The 24,920-nt window shown below is 34.4% G+C and overlaps 1 long non-coding RNA gene and 1 pseudogene across 1 annotated transcript in view; both read right to left on the reverse strand.

Moving 5' to 3' along the window:
- The window catches only part of LOC141416841 (uncharacterized), a 451,556-nt gene that overhangs the window by 121,185 nt on the left and 305,451 nt on the right, over positions 1-24,920 (reverse strand). The gene's annotated exons all lie outside the window — the stretch shown is intronic.
- LOC141416506 (nucleoprotein TPR-like) overlaps positions 16,816-24,920 on the reverse strand; it is a 33,871-nt pseudogene continuing 25,766 nt past the window's right edge.

A 24,920-nucleotide genomic window follows, 5' to 3' on the forward strand; every position in this document is an offset into this window, starting at 1 on the left:
CTCTGATAATGATTTTCATTACCTGCAGTTACCCCACTTTCTGCTTCAATCTATAGCTCTCTACAAATAGGGGAGAGCATTAATAATTTGTGTTTTATCCAAAGTCATTTCCTTCTCCTTAGCTATTATTTTCCTTTCAATTTTAACTGTATAAAAGTTACTGCAACTTTTTTCTCTTACAGAAAACATTGTATCATAAGCTACTACATGTTCAGTGGCTCAATTCATGCAAATTTATTTTCACACAGATTTGTAGATCAGAAATCCATCAGCTCCAGTAAATTCTCTGCTGTGGCTCTGGCACTACTGGATCTCATCAGGGGAATTTGGGGCAGAATCTGGTTACAGATGCTCTTGGATGGCTGGAAGAATTCACGTGCCTGTGGATGTTGGATTCAGGTTGCATTTCCATGATGGCTGTTGACAGTGGTTACTCTCATCTTCTAGAGACTGCAATTCTGCAATTTCTTTGTTGTCTCATGTTTCTTTCACTGGGTAGTCAAAGCCAATAGTGGCAGGTGAAGTCATCAAGCTTCAACTCTCTCTGACCTCTCTCCTCCTTTCACCATAATCTGTCCTGTTTCTTTCCCTGTATTTCTCTGGGTGACTCTACATAGAGTGGGGTTGGGGGAGTTAATTATTTAGAGTTCTAAATAATTAACTTATTTAATTATCATTTAATTATCTAAATAATTAACTGTTATCATTTAATTATTTATTTAGAGGTAACTCTAAATAATTGACTGTTATCATTAATGCTTCTTGAGAGCTAAAATGGAAAACAGTGGACTAACATTCAGATTCCACTTTCGATACTTTAATTTCAGAAATTAGAGAACTATGTGATAATATGATTAAGGAGAAAAACTCCATTATTGGATGCGATATAAAAGATTGCAACTTATATAAAAGTCCATTTGGCAATATCTTGAAAAACACCTATGTGTTTGACTCTTTGAGCTAGCCTTGCCAAATATAGGATTACTCCAAATAATATGTTGACAAAAATACAACATGATAGTGTATATTATCTTCGTGAAAATTTTTCTATTTCACTCCGCAGGTATTTATTTTTGTTTTAAAAATAATATGTTATTTATAAATATTTGGAAACACAACAAAACAACAACAGCAAAATGAACAAATAAGCAGAAAAACCTGATCCCAAATCAACATATAGAAGCCATGTGGCTGACCACTAGTAGCCATTGTTGAGCTGGAAGATAGGAACATTATTAAAATTATTTAAAATATTGAGAAATTTAGAGGTAAAAATAATAAAATACAAAACAAATGGATAAATTAGCAGAAGAAGACAGTTGTGAAATGTGTTGCACAGATAAGTTGAAAAAGTGTGAGGGCTTTAATTTTATCTAAATATCTCATGGCGCTGCTAATATTGCTGAAGAACACAGATAAACTCTAAATATACATATTCTATATGCAATAAAAATGATAAGCATTAATTAGCATCCTAATATATGAGACAAAAAGATGTAATCTCATCAATGATCAAGATGCGTTATCTCATTAATGTGTCAAAGAACCCAATGAGGTAGAAATTACCTCTAAATTCACTTAGTAGAAAATTAAACTAAACTGTGGTAATATTAAGTAAATTCATTATGTTCCCAGATGATAAGGATTAGAAATTCAGAGCTTATAGCAAGCATCCTGCAGTTCTCTACTATAAGACCTGTTTCCTGTAGATGATCACAGTAGCATTTTGGGTGGAGTGCTACACTGGAATCTTGAAAGTCAATGAACAACATAATGATTATTAATAGATATGAAATCTATATATAAGCTTAGAGTTAAAACTATACTGCCATTAGTGTCTATGCTACCATGGGAGCTACGGATTATCCTTGCTATAGATACATGGGTGACAACAAAGTAAATATTAAATGAACAGACAATAGTACTTCTTTATGATTCATGTTGTAATGTAAAGAATTGGGCAATAAGAAGATCAAGGGCAAATACAACAAGGGGATTGGACTTTGATCACATGATAAAAGCGAGAGCACACAAGGGAGGTGTGAGGATAGATAAGACTCCTCAAAAACTAGATAGCAGTTGTTGCCCTCAAGGCAGAGAAACTAAAGCAGATACTTAAAAGCAACTGAGGCCAATAGAAGAAGGGGACCAGGAACTAGAGAAAAGATTAGTTCAAGAAGAATTAACTTAGAAGGTAACACACATGCATAGGAAATCAATGCAAATCAACTCCCTGTATAGCTATCCTTATGTCAACTAGCAAAAACCCTTGGTCCTTCCTATTATTGCTTATACTCTCTCTTCAACAAAATTAGAGATAAGGGCAAAATAGTTTCTGCCAGGAAGTGAGGTGGTAGGGGGTGAGGGGAGAGGGTAGGGGTTTAAGGGAGGGAGTGGGGGAAGGGGGGAGAAATGACCCAAACATTGTATGCACATATGAATAAAATAAAAATTAAAAAAAAGAAAGAAAAGCTAATGGTCATTTTTTTCCTAGTGTCTTGAAAAAATGTCATGACTGTGTTTGTTTCTTGGAATTCATATGGAATAGTCCAAGAGAGTAGAACCCAAAAGAGAATTCCAGTACTTGCTGTTAGGTTTTGTGATCACACTGACAGGGGGTTGAAGCATATTGTAATCTTTATTACCTCTGTGAATTTGGGAAAGTTGCACAAAATTTAAGCCACAGTTTTGTTTATCAAGCAAATAGATATACTACCACTGAATTCAAGGGGCATGATGAATCACTGTGTTTTACATAAAATGCATTTTAACAATGTTAATCCCCATCTTCTGGTTTTGTGCTGGTGTTGTATCTCCATCCATTCTGGGGTTGGTAATTAACATGAATCCCCACTAGATGGGTATACTTAAGCTGTTTAAACATTGTGTTCCATTCAATCCTTTATTTGACAATTCTATATTGTCAAATATATTCTATATTGCTCTCCTATTGAGCAAACTCTACCAGGAGTAGTTATTACCATTCCATTTTTTTACAGAGATGATATTCTCCACGAATCTGAAAACCAGTTTGCTTCTGGTAAACTGCAAATGAAACACCTACTTGCAAAATACATGTTAGGAAGGAAGTCTGCACAGCCCATATGCTGGCAGCTCACTTTGCCTGGCAGTTTCTTTAGGTGAAATGAATTGGGAAAATGTGTCTTTTACAGCAACTTAATGACTTTCCATAGCAGAAATAGGTAGGAAAATATGAGAAAACTGATGATTTTAGCATCTGTGTTTGTTTAACTTGAGCCAAAGCAACAACTGATGTGTTTGTGAGGAAAAGTAGAAACACTGGTTAAGAGAAAATAAATGAGGATCTGCTCCATTCCAAAATCAAAAAAATTTGTACCAAGTCTTGAATAATCTAATAAAACAATCCCTCAAGGACACTAAATGAATCCCAGATACTGTTCCACTTTTGCATATTGTCTTGGTGAAGACATTCTGGAGAATCCTAAAACATTCAACAGATGTGCTTCTGGAGTCTGGTACCTGATGTGTTTATGTGCCAATAGTTAGAAATATGAGTCCGTACGAGAAAGAACATGGCTGAAGTAGTTTAACTCCTATGTTAGTGTTAATGTATTAAAGAGTACAAATGACTATATTGCTCTTATTAAAGAGTCTTATTAATCATTAATTGTGAACCATGGTAGTCATCTCATAAAGAGTGTGCTTAGAGTCAGACACCTGAGAAATCTGACCATTAAGTGTTGACTACTTGTCCAAACCTGAAACTCTTCATTCTTATAAGGGAAACTATACTCACTCATGTGCGTTTCTGTGTATGAGGATAAGAAAAGCATTTTATTGTGAAATAATGTATATAGAAGATACTGTATAACTGATAACTGTTATTTTCACAAATTAGAAAAACACTACTGATAAAATCTTACATATTTAAATTATAATAAACATAATGTTGGCTATCTGGATATATCAATCTTAAATAAACTTAATAACAAAACTATCTTCTTTTGCTTTCAATTATGTTTGCTTTTTATCTTTTAATCAACCAATCAACTTTCTATGAACAAGCTGATGTCAAGGCTGTAAGTTTTGTAAAACAATGTTTTTATTTCTCAAAGAAGTTTTATTCTTTGGAAATGACAAGAATAATATTAATTAAACAATTAAATAGCAAGACAAGCTAAAAAATGTTGGGATGTTTTAAACAGAATAATGTAGGCAACATAAGACAGAGACTGGTAAGATCAAGGTGAATCCAGAGACCCTAGAAAGAATGACTTTTAATTAAAACTTTAATAATTACAATTTATCAATATCTTTTATTGGCTTTTTTTCCTCTTTGCTATTACTTGTAAAAATGCACTTGTCTTAAAAATAGGAACATAACTTTAGAACACTACATAAATATATTGCTGAACTGTGAAGGTTTGGTTTTGACTACTAATGAAACAATTGCCAATTGTGTAAGATGATCTTATTAGAAAGCGATATTTTGAATGACATGTTTGTGATCAGAGACAAATTCATGGGTTCAAGGAGTTTATATGACCTAATAAAAGGATGATTTTTATCAACGAAATGGTAGAAGAAAATGTCAATTATAAAAATCATGCTCTCAATGCAGTTACAGTTAACAATTTCTATACGACATTTCATGGCTGTGAAAGAGTGTCCCATACATTGTGGTTGTTGAGAGTTGGCCCACAGTCTGTAAAGCCAGTGACAGATGTACTCAGAGTGCATAATCATCACAATGAATCTACACAGAGGGCTGCAAACACCTCAACTGATCCAGCAGTTCAGGAGTAACTGATCCACATGCGTTTGAGGAACATCTGGAGTGCATACATGTGTGTGTATGCACACACATGCATACACACAGACAAACACACAAGCACACAAACCTTGGTGATTATGTATGAATTTATCTTTCAGGTTTGATCATTTCACTCTACATATTAAGCTGTCATCCATGGCCACATGTCACCTTCCACAAAATCCAAATACTACAAAATATCTTTCAAAGAATTTAGTTTCAAGAATTCAATCAAAACACGCAAATAAAAATACTAAAAATTTTTTGTTGCTCGTATTATTATTAACACTACCAGATAGTATTCTTCCAATAAGCTGTATCAGATTGTAGAAAATCTTATTTGAAGAATATTGTTTTTACACAGTGTAACATTTCTTTAACACTCATGGTGGCATGTTCACTTGTTTTTATTTTGTAAATTCATCTTTAGCAAGGTTTTTGGTTTTGTCATGACTCTTTTTTCAATACTAGGAAATTCAAATCCAGAACAGTATAAGGTGTGAGACACTGTCAGCCAGACTAGGTCTGAACCTTAATGTATATAAAATTGTAAGAATTTACTTTAGAGATAGAGCAATCATAGGATAAAATATAGAATGAGGGAAAGTAACGGCCTGTATTTAAAGGATTTGGAGGCTAAAGGCACTGACCTGACTGACTTTGGATACGAGTAAGGTTTTAAAATTAGCAAAAGTGGAAATTGGACCCAAATTGTATCCTCACTGTTAAGGTGTTTGCCATGAGGAGATGAGTTGAAAATCTGAAACCAGTGTACACATGTTCTGGAATGGGACAATTAGCAAATGATGTGATCCAAGATTGTTTCACTGTTATGTGAAGTAAGAGAAAAGAAAGAGGAGACAAAAATCATTGAGGTCATAGTAGATTAGAGTTGAATATAACAGCATGAATTCATGTTCAGTTTAATATAGACACAGATTGGAGCATACCAAATTACTCAGGGATATGTGTATATCTGGTCACTACCATGTATTTGTCCTCTTAACATGCTCTGAGAGTGTCTAAATGCAACATACTCCAGTAGCAATGAGTACCCAGATCTTCAGCTGTAATATTATCTCCCAATAGAGCCAGAATTCTTTATAGGAGTTTTTGATCCTAGGACAATGAGTCTGGAATATCTTTGTGTGCCAAAAAGTAAGAAGGTGCTCAAAAAGAAAACATGTATGGAAAACAAGCAGCAAATAACACATAATGTTGGGGAATTTCTAACAGATTTCAGAGGCAACTGAACAGAGTGACTTCCTACAAATCATCCAATATGGAAGAGGTGACGGGACAGTAACTGCACAGGAGAGACAACTGTCAGAGACTACTGCAGGCAAGTGCTCAAGCTTACTGACAGCAGAGTCAAGAAATGTTAATACTATGCACCCTTTACATGATGGGATGAGTGGGGCATTGCACCTCTCTTCCAAAACACATCACATGAACATCACGAGAACAATCTGAGACAAATACCAATAGATAGATATTCTTAATACTATGCAAAACTATGATATTCATAAAAAGTAAGCAAATCAGAGAAATGGTCACATCCTAGTGTTGACTATACAGACCTGACAACTAAATGCTATTTGGGGTTCTGGATGGTATCTCTGAACAGAAAAAGTACTTTCAGTGGAAAACCTAAAAACAATCTTAATAAAGTAAGGATTCTAGTTAAAAATAATGTATTTGTGTTGGTTTGTTGTGAAAAAATATATTATACTATGATTTTACTAATTGGATAAACTGGGTATATGAGATATGGAAATTTTCTATACTCTTTTGCCTCCTTTCTAGAAATCTAAAACTGTTTTAAAATTTAAATTTTATTTTTTAATAAAAGGGGAAATGGCCATTAAACACTATAATCCTCACAGGACAACAAGTCTAAATGCTTTTTTCAATTTCCATTTAACTTCTAAAGAATCATTCTAGTATTCTTTAAATGATTCTGATCCATGCACAGACATGATCATTTGGTTTTACAAGCTTTTATATTTAGGAAACCTCAACTAGATATGAACAAATTTATAAAACAGTACAGGGAGTTATGAGTTATGACATACAATGCAACAATACTGAATGTACTGAATCAGATCCCTCTGCTGCCTTAACAAATCACCACAAATTTAGTGGATTGAAACAATAGATACTTATTATTTGACAGATCTGGAAGTCAGAGTTTATTTTTATTGTATATATTTAAGGTTTTCATATGACGTTTTGATATAAATGGGCATGGTAAAATGATAGCTACAAGTAAGCAAATTACCATACATAATTTCTCACATGTTCACTTTGTGATCCTGTGTGTGTTTTGTGTGTGTCTGTGTTTGGTAAGAGCATCTGAAATTTACTCTGTTGTTAAATTTCCAGTGAACACACAATATTATTAACTAGAGTTTTCATGCAATACATTATTTCTCTATATTTACTCCTCCTACACATATGTAACTCAGTGTCTTTATATGAAACCTTTCCATTCCTCTGTATGTGGCCCTGATAACATAGTTTTACTTGTGCTACCCTCTGTCTTTATGTGTTCAATTATTTAGATTCCATATATGTGATATGCAATATTTCTTCTGTGTGTGGTTTACTTCACTTAACATAATGTCCTCCAGATTCACCTGGGTTGTCACAAATGGCAGTATCTTATCTTTTATGATCAAGAAAGTGCAAATCAAAACCAAAATTAGGTATCATCTCCTGTTAGGACTGCTGTTGACCAAAAGACAAGAGATGAGATGACCAAAGACAAGTGTTAAAAAGGATATAGAGGAAAGGGAACTCTTTATGGGAATGTAAATTGCATAACCATTGTGGAAAGCATAGCAGTTGATTAAGAAGTTAGAAATGGAAATGCTATATGATCAATCAATCCTACTTCTAGGTAGATATCCAAGGGCAATGAAATCCGTGTTACATGGACATACCTGTGTTCGCATGTTCACTGCAGTGTTATTCTTAAGATCTAAGACATCAAAATAACCTAATCTCCATCAACAAATGGATGGATATAGAGATTGTGAGATTGTGTGTGCATGTGAGTGTGTGCGTGTTTAGTTTATCTACCTTCTAGAAGCTGCTCACATTCCCTGGCTCGTGATCACAGTACTCCAAGCTCTGTTTCCACTGTCAAGGCTGTGAGTCTCACTCCTGCCTCCCTCCTCACCTACTACTTGTGTAGTTACACTGTGAATGCATGGATCATGTCATTTTTAAATTCTTATTCAAATGAAAAAAGTCCATTTCGCCATTTCAAATTTGGGGATTGGGAGTGAAACATCTTTGAGGGACTATTACAGGTTTCAAGTACACATGAAAATATTTTCATAAAAACAACTAACATGAAAAATCAAGTGGTTCTTTTTTTAGGTCTATTGATCTATTATATGTCTACAAGTTATCGTATTTAATAACTAGCTCATGAACTTATATAAAGTCCTTTGTTATGTGTTACCATTAACTCATTAATGTCTAACTCCAAGTCACATTTTAAGCTCATAGGTTTACAGACTACACCATAATTACTATGATTGTACTCTTAGGGTTTAACAGTGCCAGATATATTTTGAGTATTCAATAAATAATGTTATACTTTAGAAAAAAATTTACGTTTATTTTAATGAGTACAGTTATTTAGGTTTTGTAAGTATATAGTTATTTTAGTACATAGATCTAGAGTGATATATTAGTAAGTGTGGTTTCCTTTTGGACTGCATGGTTTGTAATCTCACTGGATTCACCCTCTAGATATGTTATCATAGTCAAATCACATAAACCACATATTTTAAATTACTTCTCCCTAAATTTTGATAGTGAGGGGACATAGTCTATGGAATTTGTGAAGGTAACATTTTATATTACATGTAAAACACTTAGAAAAAAGCTTGTTCATATTGTGTATCTTGTGCTACTACTGTTTTTACTGTTGTTATTACAATCTCATTATACTTGGTTCTTTTACATGGTTCTTTTACAAAGCAATGCATTATTTTGTTAATATTACTAATATAAAATGCAGCTAATGTAGAAAAACCTCTATGAAATTCATTAAAACTGATGAATATATATTAGAATTTCTAGTCATGGAGTTTGGATATACTTTTCATAAAATGTATTTTTTTAAGTGATCACAAAATAAAATTTTATTTTTTTTGTTTTTTAAATTTTTTTGTTCATTTATTCACATGTGCATACATTGTTTGGGTCATTTCTCCACCCTATCCCCCTTCCCCACCCTTCCCTCCCTCCCCTCCTCAGTTTCAGGCAGGTCCAGTTCTGCCCTTGTGACTGATTTTGTTGAAGAAAAGACATAAGCATAATAAGAAAGACAAAGCATTTTTGCTAGTTGAGTTAAGGATAGCTATACAGAAACATTCCTACTATTGCTCTCATGTATCCATGTGTTACGACCCATGTTGACTTAACTCTAACTGATCTTTACATTGGTTCCTGATCCCCTGCTAGTGATAACCTGTCATTTTAATGTTTCTGTATTAGTCCCTCTGGAGTGGGGACATCAAACGCTTTCATATTTTGGGTTTTCTACCTATTCCTATATCTCCCATATGTGCTCTCCCCTTTAATTGTGATACAAGTCTAACAACATTGGTGCATTTGCCCTAGATCTAAAGTACACATATGAGGGAGAACATATGATTTTTGGCTTTCTGAGCCTGACTGACCTCGCTCGGAATGATGTTCTCGAGTTCCATCCATTTACCTGCAAATGATAAGACTTCATTTTTCTTCATGGCTGAGTAAAACATAAAATGTATTTTTACCTTTTCTTCTTTGAAAGCAAATCAATTTTTAATATACATTGAATGATATTCTAACCTCTACAGTAGAGAGAAAGAAAAACTACATTTCTTACACTGTTAGTATGATGCATTTTATTTTGTGATGTAAATACATATGGAAAAATCTAATTATATTTGGATATGTATATATGCACATATATATAATTTTTAATTGTCTTAGCTCTACAACAAGGTAGAACTTACCCTACTCTCTGAGCATACCACTGAGCCACTTGGACATAAATGTTGTGCATTTGTTTGCCATGTATATCCAGTTGGCTTTTTATTCATTACTGCTACAATGTATATGTACACATACACAGACAAACATATGACTTCAAAACTGGCATATGTTTCTAATGAAATAGATGACTTACAGGAACAGAATATCATAGTAGCACTTTGTTTTGAAAAACAGCTCCTAGTAGGCAGTGCTATAGAATGATAAAATCTTCAGTGGTTTTCAGGTGTTTCATCTTGGGAGAGGATTGAACATATAAAACACTAAAACTATTCCTTTTAATTATGTACCTCTGGGTTCATAACATTGTGGATTTATCAATAAGTGTAAAACTTCACAATATGAACCTCAATACAAACATGTAATATACATATAATATATACATACACACATACTTATATATATATGTGTGTGTGTGTGTGTGTGTATTTGGAAGAATTTAATACAGAAAATGACAAAACTATAATAACATTATAAATGTATGCAATCACCTCATTGGTGGGTGTGGAGGAAAAGTGCTAGCCTAATTTCTTCAGAAGTATATCTAAAGGTAAAATAAAATATACACAAGCACTGTATTCCCCTTAATAAAGCTGCTTCCTACAGAGGAACAGGCTAAAAAGTCTGATAATGCTACATTTGCATTCATAAAACAAATTGGTAAGTGGGTGATGGGAGACAGATTCTTCACTATTGAAATGAGAGTTCATAGATAAGCAAAGGAAGGAAGGCTGGATAATGCCGCTTATTACCTGACTCAGATAGAGATACACGCACATATGTCTGCATGTTATGGATGTGTGCACACATTGCTTAGTATACACACATGCATGTCCTTGTCTTCACAAGGCACAACCTGGAAGTAAGGATCTGCAGTACAGCAGGAAGGCAATGCCTGAATCTTGCTTTCTACTACTATGCTTCCATAAAATAATCAGTGCAATGAAGAAATGGATGACTGCATGACTGGGGGAAGAAGTGTACAACATGATCCTGCTATGTCATTTAGTATCAGAAAGCAAGGAATTGACGAGGCAACAGCAAAAGCAAGAAGATAGAAAAAAAGTCAACAGTGGTGAGGGTGTGTCACAAAGGTACAGGGGCTTCATGATAACATTCCCATGGCTAAAATTTGAAGTTTCCATAAACAAACTCCAATAGCATTAAATTATAACCAACACAATTTTATTTGTTTATTTATATATTTATTTATTTACTTGGCAGTACTGAAGTTTGAGCTCAGGGCCTCACTCTTGCTAAGCAGGTTCTATATCACTTCCATTACACGTTGTTACACACCATCTGTTTCCTATCTCCTGAAGGATATTTAATATGCACTGATTTCATGATTGGTACTTTGATCCCAACATATCTTATAAGCCAATGACAATATAACTGCCATTTTTGCTAAAAGCTGGAATTTTCAACTTCCTTCTAAGATTATATCTGGAAGCAAGATGGTAAATTTACAAAGATGTATAAAATTTCATTGTTTTCAATGTCATGGGAAAGTCAAACAAGGGCTATTTACATTAAAACGTGACTCATCTGTGGATATCTTTCATTACAACCTAGATACAAGGAGGATTTCCTGTCACTCAGCTATCACTTTATTTTATTTATCTGGTTAGAATAACAGCATGAAAGCACTAATTTATTTTTCTTTAAAATGTATGTGATTTTATAACACACATAATATTGTTTCATTGCAGGCAGTGTTTTAGAGAGTGGAATGAAAATTAAGTAGTATGTATATGCATATAGATACATACAAATATATGTCTATGTAGATGTATGTGTACATATGCACACACATGCATGTACACACAGGATAAACCCATTTTAAAAGAAAATGACAGCAAAGCATTCACCAGCTCATGTAAGTACATGTGTGTTTTGTGCATTTACAAAACTTAAAATTTATTCCCAAAAGGCTGTGCTAATACTTGTTTAAGTCACATAAAAGGGTCAGTTTTTTTACATTTTTCCATGATAAAATAGTTTGGTTGCTAACTGTAACCAATTGCTATAAAAGTAAGTATAAATTATTTCTGTCAAGAGCAAAAAGAAAGGGTTTTGAAGGTTTTTATACAAATACGGTAAGTGTTTGAGGAGACAGATATGACACATAATACATATAACTGAAATGTCACAAAGTACAATTTTATGTGTCAGTTTTTAAAGTAATGTGGTAGTTTGGGTGCTGCAGAAAATCACACTCTTGAGATCTCTGACTTAAAGCTTTTGTCAAAATTTAAATGTATATTTTTCATGATCTTGAAGAAAAATCATGGTTTTATCCAAGAAAAAGATTCTTTCACTGACAGGTTGACTCGCTCAAAGCTAGGGAGGCACTATTTATAAGTCACCACTAAGCTCAGTGCCAAGTTAAAACCTCTTCATAAACTCTTCTAGTTTTGAAACTTATATTTCAGAAAATGTAGATATCCATGGAGGTGAATCTTGGATGCATGAAATACTCCATGACATAAATTTGAAGGCATATTTTAAATATCTATCCTATGTCTTCACTGTGTTTGTGATGTGTAAATAAATATGTAGTGGTGACTATTTGGCATTAACTTTCTTCTTAGGGAAAATTATTAAAGATCTTCCAATTTATAACAGTAGATAAAAGTGGGACTCACATCAGGTAATACATTGAACTAAACAGTGAAAAAGACAAAAGATATTCAGGACTCCCATTTCATTCCAGCAAGAGTCCTTACAGCTTCTCCCAAAGTAGGACATAATTAGTGTCTTCTATGACTAAGTTCAGAAACTTACTCACAGGAAATTGTTTAAGCTAAATATTGAAGCATTCACTGAAGAATGCTCAATAGCCCTTCCTTTGGAAGTCAGGACAGTCATCACATCCTAATTTTAACAATTTAGTGAGTACATGAGAATAATCTTGGTTGTTAAAGTTACAAAGCTTCTGCTCCAGTACTGAAGGAATACTCTGTCTGAGGCAGAGAAAGCCAGTTGTTCATCAGCTGCACTTCTTCCTGTGGACACAAATGCACTACTTCTCAGCATTGCAATTACATATTGTACCGATCCAAGTTCTAGTCAGTGGAAAGTAAACCAAAGAGAAAAGACCAATAGTGAAAAGACCTATCATTAACACAAACAGGAATCCTATCACCAACCTCTCACACTCTCTTCTACAACTGACAATCACAACCCACAGTACACTGGAAACCCACTCATTATAAAATCTAATGGTCACACACTCCCCATGCACTTTTGTTCCAGAGTTTACCTTGTGCAGCTTCCCTCTCCACAGAATTGAAACATGTTCATCTCTTTACAGGAATAAGAAACACATTTCTATTTTATTTGAATATTTATTTTCAGTTGTTTTGTTACAGCTATCGGTATATTCTTTGACATGCACCCTATATGTTAAGGTTATTTTAAGGACAGAATAAGAAAACAAAAATGAAGTATATTAGCACAGTAAAGATGATAGCTTTCAGTAAATTGTAACAGGCCCTATCTGAACAAGCACACACAACACCATTATGTAAATATCAATATCACTTTTGGATGGAAAAATTAACTATTTGTACTGACCTTGACTTTGGCTAAGGCATTTGGTTGAGCAAATGAATTGACTTTCTCTGCCCATTAAATATCCATTAAACATCTTTCTGAATTATATAACTGTATGACCATTAGAAATTGGTCTTTAATAGTATTAAAACGTTTGAAGGAGGGTTGGACACACAAGAGTACAGTTTCTGAGACAAGATGATGACATGTCCGAGGAAAAGTGAGAGTGCTTAGAGAAGACCAAATAAACAGGTCAAACAGATCAAAGACATGGTAGGAGCTGACCTAGAAAGTATGTACGATACTGTGACAGCATTCAAGTTGTGAACAGTCTAGTGCTTGGTGTATCTTAAGGGAGAAAGTGTTTGATGGTGTTGGAATCAAACTATAAATAAAATACCCAGAATCCTCAGAGCACTTGATCCAAAGACAGCATGTGTTTCCACACAAAAAGATGTTACAGAAACATGTCACCAAGTACATGTGTATACTGAACAGATACTCTGTGGCAATAAATCAGATGTATCTCTTTGGACTGGTTCAACATATGCAAATAAATAAATGTAATACAGGACATCAATAGAAGTAAAGACAAAAACCACTTGATCATTTCAATAGATGCAGAAAAAGCCTTTGACAAGATCCAACACCACTTCATGATAAAAGCTCTGAGAAAACTAGGAATAGAAGGAATGTACCTCAATATCATAAAGGCCATATATGACAAACCTACAGGCAACATCATACTTAATGGTGAAAAACTGAAACCATTTCCCCTAAAATCAGGAACAAGATGTGGGTGCCCACTATCCCCACTCCTATTCAACATAGTACTGGAATTCCTAGCCAGAAGAAGAAATAAAAGGAATATAAATAGGTTAAAAAAAACTGTCAAAATATCCCTATTTGCAGATGATATGATCCTGTACCTTATATACCCAAAAGGCTCTACCCAAAAACTCCTAGACACCATCAACAGCTACAGTAGGGTTACAGGATACAAAATCAACTTACAAAAATCTTTAGCTTTTCTATACAACAATAATGAACAAACTGGGAAAGAATATATGGAAACAATTCCATTTACAATAGCCTCAAAGAAAATCAAGTACCTAGGAGTAAACTTAATAAAGGATGTGAATGACCTCTACAAGGAAAATTACAAATCCCTGAGGAAAGAGATTGAGGAAGACTACAGAAGGTGGAGAGATCTCCTGTACTTATGGACTAGTAGAAACAACATAATAAAAATGGCTATTCTACCAAAATCAATCTACATGTTTAATGCAATTCCCATCAAAATCTCAATGACCTTCATTACAGAGATTGAAAAATCTACTCTAAAGTTCATCTGGAAACACAAGAGGCCATGAATAACCAAGGCAATACTCAGCAAAAAGAACAATGCTGGAAGTATCACAATATCCACCTTCAAACTATATTATGAAGCAATAGCAATAAAAACAGCATGGTACTGGCACAAAACCAGACATGAAAATCAGTGGAATAAAATAGAGGATCCGGCTATGAAGCCACACAACTATAACCAACTTGTCTTTGATAAAGGTGCTAAAAATGTATGATGGAGAAAAGACAACCTCTTCAACAAAAACTGCTGGGAAAACTGGTTAGCATTCTGAAAAAAACTGAAACTAGATCCATGTTTATCACCCTATACCAGTATTAACTCAAAATGGATCAAGAACCATAATATCAGATCCCAAACTCTAATGTTGGTACAGGAAAGAGTAGGAAATACTTTGGAACTAATAGATATAGGCAAGGACTTTCTCAATGGAACCTCAGCAGCTCAGCAACTAAGAGATTGCATAGACGAATGGGACTTCATAAAACTAAAAAGGTTCTGCACAACAACAGATTTGGTCTCTTAACTGAAGTCACCATGCACAGAAGGGGAGAAAATATTTGGCAGCTATACATCAGACAGAGGACTGATAAGCAGAATATACAAGGAACTCAAAAAACTGAACTCTTCCAAAATCAATGAACCAATAAAGAAATCTGCAATTTAACTAAACAGAACCTTCTCAAAAGAAGAAATTCAAATGGTCAAAAAACACATGAAAAAATGCTCACAATCTCTAGTCACAAAGGAAATGCAAATAAAAAACCACACTAAGATTCCACCTCACCACTGTTAGAATAGCCATCATCCAAAACACAACTAACAACTGGTGTTGGCAAGGATGTGGGAGAAAAGGAAACAGAGTATACTGCTGGTGGGAATGCCAGCAATTGCAACCACTCAGGAAAAAATTTTGGAGGCTTCTTAAAAATCTAAACATAAATCTGCCATATGATCCAGCAATCCCACTCACTCTTGGGGATATACCCAAAGGAATGTAAAGCACTTTAGTCCAGAGGCACCTGTATACCCATGTTTATTGCAGCGCTATTCACAACAGCCAAATTATGGAAACAGCCAAGATGCCCCACTACTGACAAATGGATTAAGAAAATGTGGTATTTATACACAATGGAATTTTACTCAGCCATGAAAAAGAATGAAATCTTATCATTCGCAAGTAAATGGATGGAACTGGAGAACATCATCCCAAGCAAGGTTAGCCACACTCAGAAGACCAAAAATCATATGTTCTCCCTGATATGCAGACTTTAGATCTAGAGCAAGTGCAGCAATATAGTTGGACTTGGATCACATGGGGATAGGTAAGAAATCCAAAACATGAAAGTATTTGATGTCCCTACTATAGAGGAACTAATACAGGAACCTTAAAGTGACAGAGCTCAATATGAGACGGGGGTCAGGAACTAGTGAAAAGGTCAGTAAGAGATGAATTAGCGTGGGATGTAACACATTGGTACATGGAAGCAAAGCTAGGAATCTCTCTACAGAGCTATCCTTATCTCAACTAGCAAAAATGCTTTGTCTCTCTTATTATTGCCTTTGTTTTCTCTCCAACAATATTAGAGATAAGGTCAGAACAGATTCTGCCTGGAAGCGAGGGGGGTTGAGGGGGGGGAAAGAGGGGGTGGGGTGTAGGGGGAAGCAACGACCCAAACAATGTATGCATCTGTAAATAAATGAATATAAATAAAATAAAAATAAATAAATAAATAGAATAAGGTTACTCAGGAGAAAAAGCAGTAAAGCTAGTTTTAAACATAAGTATTCTAACCACAAACACCATCCTTTTAGCAATTGCTAAACTTTCTTTCAATTTAAAATTCTTAATAGAAGCACATGTATTTCATTTGCATTTGTGTAATTTTCCCCAACATGACATTCTCGACCCTCCTACTCCAAGTGCTGATGAGTACACAGTAAAGGACTCAGCACATAACAAATCAAATAATAAGCAAATTAATGGGGAAACAGAAAGAAATTGATTAATCATGAAATATGTTTCTCCTTCATTAACTTACTGAAAAGCTTCAGGAAATCCATCAGTTGATGCGGCATGACAAGAGTTGGAGTACGTGGAACTGTTCTATCTTCGTCATTAAAAAGATGTTGCTGCAGAAAACATAGTCAGCAGGCACAACAGCAAGCACATGAGCTATTCACACAGTTTACACGATGGGAAGATACTTACCATGCCATCTATTGCTGGAGACAACTGAAGCTCATGTCCTACAGATTGCCTCCTAGTCATCCGAATCATCTATGTTTAAAAAGAGTGATTGTATTTGTTTTGAGGAATTAGGCAAAAAACCAAACACCCAAAAGCAATAAATACAGCTTTTCAATCTGGCAATAAAACTGCTTATGTTAGCAGTTTTGTAGTTATCAAGATATTTTCTCAAAAACTGATAGATTCTTGTATTTAAAAAAATCAGTGACTTTTTTGTGATGGTACTGGGGATTGAACTCAGGGCCATGCACTTGGGAAGCAAGTGCTCTATCACTTTAGTCATGCCCCCAGTTTTTTTGCTTTTAGTTTGTTTTTCAGATAGGTCTCCTGCTAACTGCCTGGGCTTGCCTCAGATCACAATCCTTCTACCTCAAACCCCCAAGTAGCTGGGACCGCAGGCGTGTGCCACCATTCCTGGTTTGTATTTGAGACAGGGTCTTGCTAACTTTTGCCTAAGCTGGTCTCAAACCATGATCCTCCTGTTTCTATCTCCTGAGTAACTGGGCTGTAAGAATATATCAGTATGCCTAACACACAAATTTTAAGTTACAGTAATGAATAAAAAATTTTTATTAACCAAGCCAGGTGCCAGTGGCTCATGCCTGTAATTCTAGCCTCTTGGGAGGCTGAGATTGGGAAGATCACCATTGACCCCATTTCAAATAATCACCTGGCATGGTGGAGCATGCCTGCCACCCAAGCTCTGTGGAAAGCTGAGATCAAGGAGATTATGGCTCCAGTGTTGTCCAGTCAAAAACACTTGTGAGATTCCCATCTCAATGGAAAAAAGCATGGTGGTTTATACCTGTTCTTCCAGCGATGACAGGAATTGAGACCCTATCTCCAAAATAACCAGAGCAAAAAGGGCTATAGGGCATGACTCAAGTGGGAGAGCACCTGCCAAGAACACACAAAGCCCTGAATTCAAACCTTAGTACTTGTCCCCGACCCCAAATTTATAGTAAAATTAACCAACACACAAAATATTACCCAATATTTAAATTAAAACCAACTTATGTTATTATTTTATTTGTATAATAAATTAATTTTATTCCTATCTCCTTAACTGAAAATGTTACTTTTGGATTTTAAGGCTTAAGTGGTCTTTGTAATTCAAGTAGCAATACTGCTTTCTTATCAATTGTTTCCCAGTTAAGACAATTCTACTTTTAAACTGGTAAGTTGAATATATGTCACGGCATCCATACATGATCCTTTAGACTTTGTATTTGAAATAATGAAGTGATTTTCACTATTGGTACTTAATTAGTCTTGAACATAGTATATTCCAGGGCAAAACTCACAGTGGATTAATAGAAGCATTATACTTTTCCTACTGTGTTCTGCAAGAGCCTATGGTTAATATATATGCAAATCTGCTACTTCCTAAACACATGAAGGGTCATACACTCTTTCATCAACTTTAAAAGTAGAAATATGTGATTGCAAGCAAGATGGAAAAAACTACAACAGAAATTCCAAAGACAGAACATTAAAAAACAATGTTACTGAGCTGCCAAAAAGCATTTTACTTTAAAATTCAAGGAAATCATCTTTTGTAACCTGAAGAAACAGCAACCACAATTTTATCTGCTATGACTACAATCATTTCAGTTTCTATATATTTCAATTTATATACAATTTCTAGTAAGCCTTATCTTTCCAAATTTCAATCAATTTATAAAAGTAAACTACTGCCATAATTCAAGGAAAGGAAATCAGATTAGTTTTAGTTTAAAAAAGTCTTATAAAAGTAACCCAAAACATTGAAAAACTTAATTTAATTCCTGAAAAAAAGAATAATCCCTAATAGAAAGATAGAAAAGCCAATATTTTAAAAGTTCATTTCTCTGAACAGCCAGTTTTTTTTTCTACCTGAACTGGTGGTTCCAACTCTTGAGGTGGAGCATGAATGGTCAGGCATGGGGGAAGTGGATGGGGTAGACGTCTTGGTGACTTGGGTGCACAAGGAGTCTGTCTTTCAAATGCTGGTGATGGCTGCTGTTCTCTAGTTGTCTCCTGGGGAAAAGGTCACTGTGCTGCACCTGTATTTCCTTCACCTATAGGAAAAGAAGGTTATTTTGAACTAAAATTTTGCCACAAAATAACATAGACAATCCCCAAATATACTCATCTTGCCAGGAAGAATAGTCACTTCACGTCTATATCCAGAAGTAAATTAGTGAGATGGTGTGTCAACAACTGTAAGCTATGGACCCACAGATAACAACCCTTATGAGTTGTGTGGCTTTGGGTAAGTCCCTTAACCTCTTTCAGTCTGTTTTTTGTTGGTGAATGGAGCAAATTTAATATACAAGTAAAAGTAAGGTTATTCTCAAGACTGTTAATAATGGTAAAAAAGTACTTAGCTTAGTTATCATGGCAACACATGAAATAAGGTGTGAAAATTACTTAAGGTCAGACCTCAGAGTACAAGTGTAACAAATAAGATTTGTGGGGGGAGGGGTGGAGAAAGCCTAACATAGTGGCAACTTTTTATTTTGCTCTTTGGTGGGAAAATTACTTAAAGGTCAGCTCTCAGAGTACCAGTGTAACAAATAACATTGGCAGTGAGGGAGGGGGATGGAGAAAGCCTTATACAGTGGCAACTTTTTATTTTGCTTTTTCTACATTTCAAGTTCAATTGACCCTCTTCTGTCTAGGCTTTCTACATACCTTGTAAAGCAAAAGAGCTCTCTTCTACTATAAAAAGTAGGTAAGATGTCACAGACTTAGTAGTTTGTAAGTCTGAGGTCTAGAGTCTTATCTTTGCTCTAACATCTTTGTGACTATACTTAAGTCACTTTACTTCTCAAGGATTCAGATTCTTTATGTACCTACAGTTAGGAAGTTTAGGTAAGAATTTAGGACAAGTAAAGGTGCTCAGAAAAGCCCTAAGTAACTTCTGGCAATGTACCATAATCCATCTATTACCCAGACATCTAGGCCTATTTTTGCTTGGCTGCAAAACCAACAAAACAAAACAGCAACAACAATGAAAAAAATAAAAAGAAGGTCTTGCATGAATATTCAGTGAGCATTCAGTATGTGTCTTGAATCTGCAAAAAATGGCAGAGTTAACATTTAATCTATGAAATGTTTACAGAGACACTTGTTTATTATATAGCTCAATATTCATTGGTTTTTTTCTCTTAAAATTTAAAAGAAGTTGCTTGCATTTGCCTTATATTAAATAAAAATATACCTTTTCCTTTTAAATATCCACACATATACAATAATCCAGGTGCATTTTTCCCATTACCCCACTGGTTTTGACTTTATATTATTATCTGTAAATCTATGAAAATTACACCACATGATCACTAATTCTTTAAAACACATTTTAAAGCAATAATACTAAAACAAAATTATTTCTGTAATTTCCATAAGCCTTTAATGCTTACAAGTTTTCAATGGATCTTCAGGACTCATTCTTTTAGAGATTTAGAAGAAGTCATGCTATATTTATTTTAGAAAGTCTTTTTCCCCCCATTAGTTATTGCACGACAACATCGCAAGTCTCCAATATACACAAATCTTAAAACACGCAGCTTGATTATACTGGCCTCTTCTGGTCGTGAGCATCTATTACACATTCCCGTTTTAATTTTTCCAGTTAATGAGAACAGAAAGTAGCTTTGTTCCAAGTACCTTGGAAATTTCAGTATGTTTGAATTTTACAGCAGTTCAAGGATGTAGGCCATAGTATAATATAGTACTTAATAAGAGTCCTTTGTTCCCAACATATTAAATACAGTTTTATTACCTGAATGATAAAGTACTATTCTAGTTTAGAAAATATTTTCAGAAATATTCAATTTAGAAAAGATTAGTAATGTCTCACCACTGTGTTGAGAATCAGCAGCTCTCTGATTACTTTTACCTCCACCCATATTTTCTTCTGTTTCTGTACCTGGATCAGTCCCATCACCCTCCTAAGAAAAAAACATGATTACTTAAGCTCAAATAAATCAAATAATTACCTTTAAAAACCAGACCAAATGATTAACTAAACCATAGAAAACCAAAATAATCCATGAAACCAAACAAACAAAGGAAAGGCATAAAGTAGGCCTTTCTGTATTATAGGAAAGCAGCAAATTTTCTAAGCAAACTCTTAAAGAAAATGGTCAAAATTTTAACCAGTTACCTCAGCATCATCAGCTTCATAGCCGTCATTACCATCTGCACTACCAGTTCCTTAATTGCTATCTTCACCCTCATCTCCCATCCCAGTGTCATCTTTGTTATCATTGTTGTCTTCTTCATCTTCTTCACAATCCTAGTAGAAGGAAGAATCCCCGTATGTGAATTAAGATCGAGGATATGGCCCACATGGTATGCACATCTTAATACCACACTTAAGGACTTAAAGTTACTCATCATTGATCAGGACAGAGGGGTTAACCTCAGAGTTGTATAGGATTAGTTCAGTGATACCAAAAGCACAGCTATGACCCTTCAGGGAATTAGTACAGTAATGATCAATTCTGATCTCTATTCCCATGGCACTGTGCAAACATTGTAGGTCACAAAGTGTCGAGTGGTCCACTTTAACTCTATTCAATTTGAATAAAGTTGAAAATTAATAATATTATACCATATCAGGAGCTTAAAAAACATGTTGCTTTATTAACAAAAGAATCTAAATGAAGAAACTATCCATGCAGGAATAAATCCCAAAATGAAGTATGAAATTCCACTGAAATGTCACTTAATAATGATGATACCTCAAAAACTTCTGAAATAAGTACAGGGCTCCAAGAGGAGAAAAAACAATTTTTTGTTTCTTTTCATCTCCAGAAACTATAGTGTTTATAATTAAATTCAGATGAGATTTGGCACATTCAGACATTTGTCAAGAAGATTAAGACCAAAAATAAATTATAAATGGCTCAGCAAACACTAAAAAAAAAAACCCAAAATTTTAAAAACTGGGACTTTCTGTTATTGGTATTCTATGTTTGTTTTCATTATAAATTGCTCTTTTCTGAAATAATCAAGATAAGAGAAAAATAATGTAATCTACTGAACCTGGTAATCAGAATTCACTAATACATTGGTAGTATCTAAGATTTAAAATGCATTTTCATCTTGTAGTTTAAAAATACTGAGTCAAGCATGGTGGCACATATTCCCATAATCCCAGCACTCAGGCGCACAGGAGGACTGTGAGTTTGAAGCCAGTTTAGGCTACACAATGAGATCATGTCTCAAAAAACCAAGGGCTGGGATGTAGCTCAGTGGTAGAGAGCCCTAGCTCTCTGCAAAACAAACAAATAAATAAGAAGTTTAAAAATACTGGATCCTTTCAAAACCAAATTCTCCTCACATCATGTTCTCCATCGTTTTTATTATCATCATCTTTTTCATCATCACTGTCAATTACAATAACATCATCTCCTTTGCCTGGGATAAAGTCATATGCTGATCAGACTGAAGTGGTCCAAGATTTATTTGTAGAGATTGAAAGTTTCTTCACTGTCTTCCATAGGGATAATAATCTCCCTGGGTGACTCATGTTAAAAATGAAAAAGTCCAAAATTTACAAACTAAATTAGAAAAGTCAAATACACCTAAAAGTGTGAGATATTACAGATTGAAGTAAAGACTAAAGGATATTTATGGATTAGCAACATTTTATTTTTAAAAAATATATTGTTTAAAAGGAGAATTTATTTAAAATATATGGCAAACTTGACTTTCTTTACTGTCTTCCAGTAGAATATATTACATAAACCTTATAGAGAAATAGTTCAATAAGAATAAACGTATATGGAGATTATGTGGCTATTCAAAACTACTAGTCTGATATTGTAGATGTGTGATATCCAAGAGAATTGTAGACTTTTTACCAGAAACTTAATAAAAGAGATAAGTGGTAAAATGAGTTTTAGTAGTATATTTTATGGAGCTAGCTTAAGCAAACAAAAATACATTTTTTTCAAAAACAGAAAATAGGAAGGTAACAGGTCCTTTCTGGTGGTTGATACCAGTAGGAGGGGGAGTATATAAAGAAAGGGAGTAGGAGGTTGAATGTGGTGGAAATATTCTGTACATATATATGTAAATGGAAAAATGAGACCTGCTGAACTATTCCAGGAATGAGGGAAGAGGAGATAAAGGAGAATGATGGAAAGAGTGAATTCAACTATGATATATTGTAAGAACTTTTGTAAATGTCACAATGTACCTGCAGTACAACAATAAAAAACCAAAATGTTATTTCAATGTAACTGATGTAAAAATCAAATATTTTACAATTTTAAATTATCACTAAGCCTTCAAAATGCAGTGAATATTTTATATTTATTTCAATTGGACTAGCTGTATTTCAAGTGCTCCATTGCCAGTGTGGTAAATGCACAATACACTTGCAGACCAGTCAGACAAAAGGTCCATGAGCCTGCAACATTTTATTAAAATGCTGTTTTTCCCAAACTAGAGATAAAGTAGAAACACACTGATAAAGTAAGCTATTTTATTGTCTTTTTAAAATAAACTTTCCCCCCTGAAGCTGAGTACTTTAAACCTTCTAACTCCACAATAGGGACCTATACTGAGCATCCTAATCTGAAAATCCAAAATGCTCTGCAATCTGAAACTTAAGTGCCATTGTGATGCTCAGAATGAAACAAACAAATTATAAATAGGAAATAGTAATTACCTACAGTGTTTATAGACCACTGTATCCTTCAGTGTAAGTATAGAAAAAGCTAGCATAAGTCAAAGTTCTAATTTTTTTCAAATTACTTTTCTGTTCTTTACATCAGACACTCCAATAGATACATAAAACAGATGTCATTTACAGTACTATGTATCCAAAGGCTTAGCTTTGTGTTTTTAAGTAAAAAGAAAGTGGTAAAATTAATTCATCAAAGAAACTAAAATTCACTTGCAGTCTATAATTACTTAGGGCTAATGTGAAAAAATTCCTTAATTTTATACAGATAAAAATCACAATAAAATTATCCTGAAAGTTTATACAGACAGGAAGAATTATTTCAAGCTTGAGGTTATAGCTGGAAACCGCACAGCCTGGGTTCAAATCCCAGCTCCAATAACGTGTCAACCTGGGCTCATTACTTATCTGGGCATTAGTTTCTTCACCCACAGAGTAACGTTACGACAATTAAATTGGCCAATAAATTTCAGAGTCAAGGATTACTGTGAATTCTTATCTTATGGGGAGGGAAGGAAAGTAGTAACACCATAAGTACATGTGGTAGGTATTATTTTAGGTGCTTTAGTGACCTTAATATGTTACAGTGTTCCAGCAAGCAAAGCAAGTGAGAGGGTTAATGAGACTTATAGTCAGTCATGCAGCTTCTAAGCGGGGAAGCTAGGAATGGACCCTAGAGCTTTGCGACTTCAGAGTCTATGCTATTTCCACTAGTAAGGTTGCTCTGGAGGAGCTTCAATAAGAGTTCTAAACATGAGAAAGTGCACTAGTACTTTTCATTTCATGGATTATTTTAATTCTGAAAGGGAATCAACACGGAAGTACTAGGTGAGGCACTAGGAGTAATAAGACTCAACCAGCACTCTTGTCCTTTCAAATATTAAAATGGTGGATCAATCTTTACTCAGACAACTCATGACTTGGAATAAGCTTTGTCACCTATGAATGAAAACATTCTTTCATGTAAGCCTAGAGAACAGTACACTTACAGAAGTAAAACAAAGCAGAAATGGCACTGGTCAATTCCAGTAATGTTTCATTAAATGTAAAGACAAGTTTTCAAAAGGACAAATGCTTCCATTTATCTCAACAGTGCATATTTTAAGTCTGTTTTTGCTTACTTCTCCAAAGGAATTTTGAGAATCCTGGTTGTACACTTGAGTCTCTACCTCTCCATCAGTACTTTCCTCTGTCATAGCTTCTTCCTAAA

The sequence above is a fragment of the Castor canadensis genome, chromosome 14, assembly GCF_047511655.1.
Source record: "Castor canadensis chromosome 14, mCasCan1.hap1v2, whole genome shotgun sequence".
Lineage (NCBI taxonomy): Eukaryota > Metazoa > Chordata > Mammalia > Rodentia > Castoridae > Castor > Castor canadensis.